General features: G+C 36.1%; 1 pseudogene; it reads left to right on the forward strand.

Moving 5' to 3' along the window:
- The first annotated feature begins 1,930 nt into the window (after positions 1–1,930).
- The window catches only part of LOC138020613 (uncharacterized), an 8,231-nt pseudogene continuing 161 nt past the window's right edge, over positions 1,931–10,000 (forward strand).

Here is a 10,000-nt window from a genome sequence, read left to right on the forward strand (position 1 = left end):
GTGGAACACCCCAATCAACAGAGCAACTGTCAGAGAGAGCACCGGGAATAGAAACACGTTGTCTTCTGGCCATCAAGTACGAGGTAAACCAATCCAATGGTGCTCCAGAAATTCCAAATGAAGTTTGAAGTCTACGCAGAAGTAAACTGTGATCGACTGTATCAAAGGCTGCGCTCAAGTCTAATAAGACAAGTAGAACAGCATGCTGAGAATTCATTTTCATCAGAATATCGTCAGTAACTTTCAAAAGTGCCGTTTCTGTACTATGGTTCTTTCTGTACACAGATTGTAGCGAAGGGTAAAGATCGTGTGTTTTCATATGATTGTCAATTTGAATAAACACAGATTTGTCATTTACTTTTGAAATGAAGGAAAGATTGCTTACAGGCCGGTAATTCTTGAAAACAGTGTCAAGACCAGCCTTCTTAAGAGTTGGCAAAACTAAGGCTTCTCTCCATGCTGAGGGAAAATAACCACTATCAAGTGAAATGTTTATCATTTTAGTTATCACTGGAAGAAGGACATCGATACATTTGACTAACAGAGGTGTGGGTATCGGGTCGAGAGCATACAATTTCTTAGCCATCTTCTTCTTCTGTGATTACTTGGAAGCTGCTAAATGACGGACATTGTGGATCCATAATGGGAGCACAATCTTGACAATCTTCAGTTGTACACTCTTTGAATTTGGATCTTATATTACTGATCTTTTGGACGAAGAAGTTAGCCATCTCATTTGCAAGCATCGTTTTACTAAAATGAGGAGGAAGTGGAACCTCACAGTTTTGATTTAATAATTGTTTTGAGACCATGAAGAGCTTTCCTTGACCCGAACTGTTTTCTTGTATGAGGTTCTGATAAAAATCAAAGCGTGCCTTTTTCATCAAGTTTGTAGCGAAGTTTCATGTAGATTTGTATGCAGTTAGGTCATGTATGGAGTTTGATAAACGCCATTTCTTTTCTGCTGTTCTTCGCATCCTTTTTGCAGCTAAAATCTGATCATTATACCACGGGATGTGTCGCCTTTGGGGAATGATTTTTCGCTGAAAGGGAGCATGTTTGTCAAGAACTGATGTTAAAGTTGTATTGTAACAATCTACAAGCTCATCCAACTCCCCAGGGATGTCTTGACAGACTTCGGAAGCTGCTAGATCACTGCAGAAAGAGTCCAAGTCAATTGATTTAATTTTCCTGTAAACTCTTTCCTTCAATATGATTATCGGTTTAGTTGCTGTTAGCGTAGGAAATACGGATATATGATCTGAGAAAAGATGATCCGTAACAGGCGAGCCGCAGATGATGGAATCTGATTGACGCGTGATAATTAAGTCAATTATGTGCCCAAGTTCATGTGTTGGATGAGTAACATGCTGACAAAGACACGGAAACCCACTCTATACAGAGATAAATCACGAGAATGGAACATCTTTTAGGTGCTCAATTTGTTGCCAATCGTTGTTGAGGAAAGAAAGGATCGAAAGTCACTTAAGTTCTGTCCACGGCAAAGGTAAGAAATTGGTCCATACTTTCGAACAGTTCTTGCATTCAAGAGGTTTTAAAACTATTTTCATTACGTCTTTATTTGATCTCTTTGCTCTCTAATAGTGGAATATAGCAGACAAAAGTATAAGAAATACCTTGATGATCCCAGTGTTCCAGTACCAAAGTCGACCAAATATGACCTCACAAAAAATTCAAACTTGTCTTCACCATCCAACTCACCTTCTTCATTGACCCTTCAGTCTTACTTTTTTGCTCAACAAGAAATCGAAAGGGAACAAGATCATTTGACTTCATGTGAATATGAAGGCACATTGCAGGAAATAGAGAACGCATGTGCGGAGTCCCAAACCAGCTTGGAGGAAATCCAGAGCACGAGCACTGTAAATGAAAACGAAGCTGAAACACTACCTTCTTGTGAAACATTTACATGTTGTCCAGGAGACACAGACAGCAAGTTGTTGAAATTTCGTCCGACAGTGACTCTGATTCAGCAGCTTCTGGCTTTTTCTCACAGTCTGGGGACTCAGATACCGATTGCCAAGATTCAGTCGATTTGGCTGATGATGAAGCACCGAATGACAGCCTCCCACGAAAATCATTTTCAGCCCAAGAAGAAGCATGCATGTCTATTCATTCATTAATTGCAAGACACTGCATCACGACAGAGGCTGCAAAAGATATCATTGATTTGTTGAAATTGCTCTGCCCAGCAAACGAGCTATTGCAATCTTTAACTTACTCAAATGTGCAGGAAGTGTGTGGAAATTGTACTGTTTTCACCTATGACATTTATGAAAATTGTCTCGGTCTGTTTCCAACAAACGTGGAGCATCAATTGGTCTGTTTCAACGCCAGGCTGCAATGGGTATGTACATATCAGCAGTTTGTTGGCATGCATAATTTGGAATGCATCTGCTCAATAAATTACTATTGTGGTGCGTCATTAACCATTATTCATGCAGGAGTCTTTAACTGTACCCAAATTCACAATTAGCCAATCAGAAGCCTAGTGTTGACTGCACTGGTATCCTATGATATCAAGTAACTGACCTGATATTGCACAATAGCAAGGATTTTGGGCTGAATTTGGGTATGGTAAATACCTAATTGTACCTTATTGTTACGCTTAGGCAGCTTATAAGAATTGTTTTGTCTAGCCATAGAGTAGTTTTGGCTCCACTGCATCTCTCCAAAATATGAACAATGGCTCCACAAAACTCACCTGATGTGCCACTGAAACATACCAAAAAGGTACAATTACACATAAATTTGAAATCACTGGCTTGTCATTGCATGATTTCATGGATTTTGAGCTGAACTTTGGTAAACTTTGCTTATCTGAGAAAGTTAATTTTTGTCTTGCAGTCTGAGGTATAAGGGTATCCACCAGCAAGGGAAGAAGCTGCACAAAGCGAGTTTGGTAACTGTTGACATCTTTGGTCAACTGAAGTGTTCGTTAGAACGTAAGTAGAACCTCGGCAGTCTTGATTCTGATTTGTTTTACAATAATTAACATGCAATATCTGAGTGAACAAAGCATTTATTTTTATGGCATTGCCCTTGTAAGATCAAAATGACCGTTGAAATAATTTATTTCGCAGTGGTGTGGTTAATGGTTTACTTGTAACTATAAAGGTACAAACTTTGCTGTACATGTACATGAACGAATTGTGCATGTACAATAATTTGATTTAGTCAGTAAACTACCAAATAATTAAAAGAAACCCAAGCAATTATAAATACGATTCATAACTTGCAAATTGAATACTTTGAATAAATTATGTATCAAAGTAGACTAGATAGATAGATATATCACAAATTAAAAAAAAGACTTATGATTCACAACTTAGTAACTAAGCAATTATTAGTTTTTTCTTTAAGAAGAAGGAATATGGCAAATTATTCAGGCGAGAAGTGAGCAACGTGGAAAAGAAATAATCACAGACATTATTGATGGGAAATATTATACAAGATTGTGTGGACCTGGACAGTTCCATATATCCAACATAAGTTTCATCTTCAACACAGATGGTGCCCATTTATATTCCTCCTATAGTGTATCCCTTTGGCCTGTGTTTTTAGCTATCAATGAACTTCCATCTCCAGACAGGTAGAAAAAAATTATTGAAATCTATCATTTCCTGAAAACATAAATATTTAATCTACCATTTATATGCTAAGTTACCTAAAACTATATTTGAGTGGAGCCTCATCAAAAGACAATTCTTTTTTATTGTATGAACCAAAGAAGAAATGTTTCTTTTTACTTATTTAATTTTCTTACATCGTAGGTTTTCAAAGACAAATATGATGCTCTGGGGTATTTGGCAGGGGAAGAGAAAACCCCCATTCAATGCATTCTTTGAGCCATTGAACAAACTGTTCAAGGAAGGTGGGTGTTTGAGACATGCCTTCAAACAGTATTTAAAGCATCCTATGGCAACTTAAGTGTTAATTCAAGTGCTCTTATTGTTATAGTTTAATCTACACGTTATTCTTGTAATTTAAACTTGACTCATTAGCTACCTAAGCCAGGAGCCTAACAAGCTCCAGGTCATCGAGTGTGAATAAAATATGTTAACGTTTTGTAAATAATTGTATCTCAATTTTGCAGGTACTGCTCAATAGTGATAAAAGTCCATTACAGTACATTAATTCACTTATTCACCTAGGGTACATTTTTCACTTTCCATTTTAGTAGTAACCATTGAGTTGCCACAAGAACCTTCAACAGTAGACGCAAAGCTTCTGTACTGCTTGGCTCAACTGATGTACAAGGGAAGGCATACCTTTTATATATGACTCAACATATGGTGAGGGTGGTTGTCTGACATGTGAGGAAAGTGGATTTGTAGCTGCCCAAGGAAAGGGGCATACCCGATGTTACCCATACAGGTCTGCAACTGAGAGGGCTCCCAACAGGACTATGACAATATTTCTGGAAAATGCTATCAAAGCAAATCAGAGCAAAAGAAAGGTGATTTAGTTTGGAATCTTGTATGGATAGAGTTTGGAATCTTGTATGGATAGAGCATATTATGTTTTAGCCATTCATGAAAATTTACGTAAACCATTATTTTTATAACAAAAAATATATATTAATTATTTATCTCATTCAAGCTTTGGTACCAAAGAAAAACAAGAGTCCCATGGGACATGATCTTATTTGCATACTAGCAAGCTGTTTCTGTTTATAAGTCTGTTTTTTTTCTCATGACTATCATATTTTACAAGTATTCCAGCATGCACTTTACTCTTGCTTTGCATATAATTGTGAACATTAGATGTACATATTATGAGTACTTTTAAAAAATACATGTGATGTTAAGTTTAAATTTACATAAAATGTAAATGTTGTTTATGACAGCCATTCACCTAGCTTTGAGTACAATTTGTTACATGTAGGTTGCAGGATTGTTTGATGTCTCCTGCTTGGCCCTAATGCCCTGGTTTGACATTGTTCTTGGGATGGTTCCTGACTACATGCATGGATGTTTGTTGGTTGTAACAAAGACTCGTCTGTACAAATGGTTCTCTTCAACCAACAATATGAAGGAATTTTTTATTGGTGGCCAGGTATGATTTGATTGGGGAATAAAAAGAATTATTTGTTGGATATTTATACTAGAAATTCAATTCTTTTGCTTTTAAATGTTGTTTTGTTTTGGTTTTTTTTTTCAATATCCCACAATTGATTTCAGTTCACAGTCAATATTTAGTCAGAGGAAATGTCAAGAGTTTATTTTAAGATACAAATTTTTTGCTCTTGTTTTGCATATAATTGTGAATGTTGGATGTACATGTACATATTGTGAGTACTTTAAAAAAATAGTACATGTTGTGTTATGTGCAAATTTACATAAAATTTAAATGTTGTTTATGGCAGCCATTCACCTAGCTTTGAGTACAATTTGGTACATGTAGGTTGCAGGATTGTTTGATGTCACCTGCCATTGAATGTTTTTTTTTTAATATCCTTCAAGTGATTTCCATTCACAGTCAATATTTTGTCAAGGGAAATATCAAGACTTTTTTTAAGATACATAATCTTTTATACACTTGTAGATAAAAAAGATTAACAAACGCATACTTCAAATGCAACCCCCAGATGTATTAGCCCGACTTCCAAGAGACCTGGAGAAACATTTCAAGAACTTTAAAGGTAAGGCTGCAATTACAATTGTAGAAGTCATAAAGCCACAGTATTAACTTTTATACCCTGCAATAGGAAATAAAGCCAATTGTAATACAGAAAGCTGTTGTATATTCGACGGTATTTAACACCCAACCTTCCCATTGTGTGATGAGCGTACTGTATGTTGCATTGATTGTGTTGGCCACATTTTTTTTTATGGCATTGTATAAACTAGTTGAAAATGCAATTCTATCTTGTGGACCTATACCATGGAATATCCCACTTGCCACTTGTATTTTCTTGGTATACACACTCACTTGTGTGTAAACATAACTGAGAAAATTCAACTGACTCATGGTATTTCCATGGTGTACCACTTGAAAACGTTGCATTATTGGTATTTCCTTGGTGCCTTTCACAGGAAATGTACGACTTGTCTTTTGTTTTTCTAGCCTCCGAGTTGTAGTCGTGGCTTTTTTATTATGCTTTGCCATGTTTGGTTGGTTATCTGCCAGATAAATACCTCCAACATTTTGCCCGCTTCTCACAAGCAATATATATACTTATTGGTAGTGAAATCACTCCAAGCCAGTTGAAGCGAGCAAGAGATCTACTAGACAGATTCTACAAGAACTTTCAGGCTCTCTATGGTATGAAGTGCATTTCAGTTCCAGTAACTTCATGTACGCGTATGTCTCAGCTAACAAATGCTAAAGTGCAAAGCATGATTTAAATGATTTAAATCAGAGGTAATTGAGATTATGTCCAAGGCCACTACATGTACTTCCCTGTACATGTGAACATTGTTACATGTCCCTGATATTGTTCAGTAATGTTTTAAGTTAACTTTATCTGACTAATCTTGTGGTTGTCATAAATAATGCTCACAACAAACTATGTAGTTTACTTGTGCGATGACCAGGTGCCACAACTCAAATTCACAGTTGTACTTCTTTTTAACTTTGTTGATTAAAAAGTTTTCTTTTCCATCGGCCTCATGAGTCTTGTCAAAGCTGTACTAAAGGTTGCACATTCTACGAATGAAGTCTCAAAAATACTCCATTAACCTCAATACTTATTTATCAGAGTTACTCAAGTACTAATAGCAATAAATAAGTTTACTTCTATTAACAATAAACAAATATTTCAGTTGAAGACCTAACTCTAAAAAAAGTCTTTAAAACTATACGAGCTTCAACAAGTTGCAAAAATAGTGGAGACACTTTACCTTCTTGGGGCCTTATTAATTTCCCTATTATCTCTCACACTGCAGCCCCTCCCCCTTATCAGTGTTGCTAGCGAGACAAAAAATGTTGGGAACTTAAGTAGTCAACATTGAAAGGGGGAGAGGGGAGAGGAAGTGGGAAAGGTTTAAATTCTAGATACGCCGAGTATTGGAAGTTAGAAAAGGGGTCTTTTAATGAAAGTGTCTCAACAATTTTGCAACTTGTTGTCTGAGTTGGTTGTCACTGTATTGGCGTACGGTCACTTTGTTTATTGGAACAGGAAGGCGTCTATCGTTTGCGTTTAATATGGTGTTTCCAAAAAAATATTGTTTAATTCTCTGATCTGCTGTGAATGGAAAATGGCCAGCGATAAACTGGATTTTGGCTGGGTTTCGGTATGACGTAACTTGAAGGCATTTCAGTGCTTTCTGTGAGTCAAGTCAAACATACACATAATTTGGTACACGGAAAGGTGTGATTTCCATCCTTTTGCTTTTTAAAGTACGCTAGAAATATCCTGGAACCGATTTCGAAATAATTTGCCTTAAACATGTATATTTCGGTCGACACATGACATCTAAAGCACGCGCAACATGTACGAAATTAGATGTTGTTTACGAATGAGAAACAGACATAACCTCTCCTTAAACTGTGATCGCATGCCATTTAAAGGGAACATCCACTTTCCGAAAAATAAATTGTTAGCAAACATTGTTATAGTTATACAAAGATACATTTTCATAGAAGTCCATTCGTAACATTACTTATTGCTTTCGGGCTAGTCTGCTGCCAGAGAAGGGATCGGTAACGCTTACTAGCAAGTCCTCTTAGTGACGTGTCGGGTACAGGCTAATTCCATGTTCTTTGGAATGACTGACTGAGCACAATGATCAAAAGAAAGCACCCGATTGTGTTAAATCCTTTGCGAGATTTGTTTTACAATGAGATACAACAGTGAACAAATTTGTACCGGCTACACATTATGACATTTATATGAAACGGTCTACCACAACTTTTCACTGAAAAAATAATATGATATCATATTTCTTGCTGTAGCGATTGTAGACCGTGCTTGGATGGTAGACCATTGGTAAATGGAATAGACGATATGTACAGGATTTCTAACTGTGTGAGCTTTATTACGAATCACCTGGTAATGTATTGGATTGATTAGAAAAGGAAGTACTAGTTGAATTGTGCTGTTTCCTCAAAGATACGATTTTCAACTGTAACGCCACCATCCTGGTTGACGTCACCAAGAAACACAATAAATGGTATTGTGTTACATAATACGAGCCATGTGTAACTTTCGGAGCATCAGATCTGCAGTGCAAAATACTTTGCTCGCTTTAGTATTTGGTATGGAGTCTTCTGTTAGCGATGATAAGTCCAAACACTCAAAAATCGATGCTACCGTATGTCAATAATTAATATCCTTTCGTGTTTGGTGCAATGTGCTTTGCACTTCGCGTGCAAACTTCTGAAATGTTTCAGCGCATATACGATATTTGATGATTGTTTCTTTAGTTCCTGCTTTTCTACGTTGAAACGTTTCCCTATAGGATTCAAATCCGGACTGGCAAAATTATTGCAATCAATCAGACAACAAGTTGCAAAAATAGTGGAGACACTTTCCCTTCTTGGGGCCTTATTAATTTCCCTGTTATCTCTCACACTGCAGCCCCCCTCTCCCCCTTATCAGTGTTGCTAGCGAGACAAAAAAATGTTGGGAACTTAAGCAGTCAACATTGAAAGGGGGAGAGGGGAGAGGAAATGGGAAAGGTTTAAATTCTAGATACGCTGAGTATTGGAAGTTAGAAAAGGTGTCTTTTAATGAAAGTGTCTCAACAATTTTGCAACTTGTTGTTGCATATAATGATTATATAAACTGTGAAACATATTATTACCAACCAACATTCAGAAAGAGGGTAAATTTAGTATATTCAAGTGTTTGTTGAAAACTCAATATTTTGGGCTTGCTTTTACTCCATCATGAATTATTTTAAATTGTAATTTCAACTTATTACACAAATGGGATTTTGAATATTATCGTTGAAATGTTGTATTTTTATTTTTTATTTTCATTCTTATGTACATGTAATATGCTTTTGATCATTGCTTTATGAAATTAGTGCACTATTCACTGTATTCAAAAATCTTTTGTGTATTTATATTGTATTTATTATTCATGATCAAGGGTTGTCCAATGTCATTTATAATAATTTTATGATCTTCTAGCAATGAAACTGAACTTCAACTGGCAGAAGTTGCTGAAATTAAAAAAAAGGTGTTCTATTTGGAAGGGAACTCTGACCAACCATGCCTCGTACGCCTGCCAAATTTGAATGGAGTGTGTGGCTAAAGCAATTGGAGACATTGCAAGCATAAAAAATATTATGATGGAGTACAATGTAGTCTGAAAAGTAAAATCCTAGCACAACAAAGAGGGTATTTACACTTGAAAAATTGAAGTTTCAATTAGGTGTTGATGTTGTTAAAATAAAGACAATTTCATTTTGTTATAGCTTATACTACATGTATACCCCACAACTTTTGATGTCAAAATATTGCACTAACAGTTAGTGCCTAAATGTGTTATCAACCTTGCCATACTCTTCTTCTTTGAATCTTTAAAAAATGTACAAAAAATCAAGTGTTCACAGTTAAGGTGTCCTCACTATAACATCACAGTTCTTGAATTACATTAGTTATACTTTTAGTTCTTTTGGTATTGGTTTGTTCGGGGGATTGCTGGGCTATGTTTGGAGTAATATACTTAGTAAATTTACTTTAAGACTCTAGTAGTGTACCAGGCCGTTCTTTTAAGTTTCTCAGGCAATTTCTCTCTGTCAGTAACAAAATTCTGATTCTCATAGATTCCCAAGAATTCCAAGTCCTGTCTTCAAGCTCAGAAGCCTTCAGATTGAACATTCTCAGTAATTCCCAACAATTCCTAGAAATTCCCAGTAATTCTAAGTAGCATTTTTACAATTCCCAGATGTTCCAAAGTAATCCAAGATTGTGCATTTGCTCTAATTTGCATGTCTTGGAAATTTTTGGAATTCTTAGGAATTCCTAGGAATTCCAAGTTCACTGGGAATTTAGTTCGCAAGGGTTAATCAATTAAAAATTAAAA

This window comes from Montipora capricornis, chromosome 10 (assembly GCF_036669925.1).
Source record: "Montipora capricornis isolate CH-2021 chromosome 10, ASM3666992v2, whole genome shotgun sequence".
Classification (NCBI taxonomy): Eukaryota; Metazoa; Cnidaria; class Anthozoa; order Scleractinia; family Acroporidae; genus Montipora; species Montipora capricornis.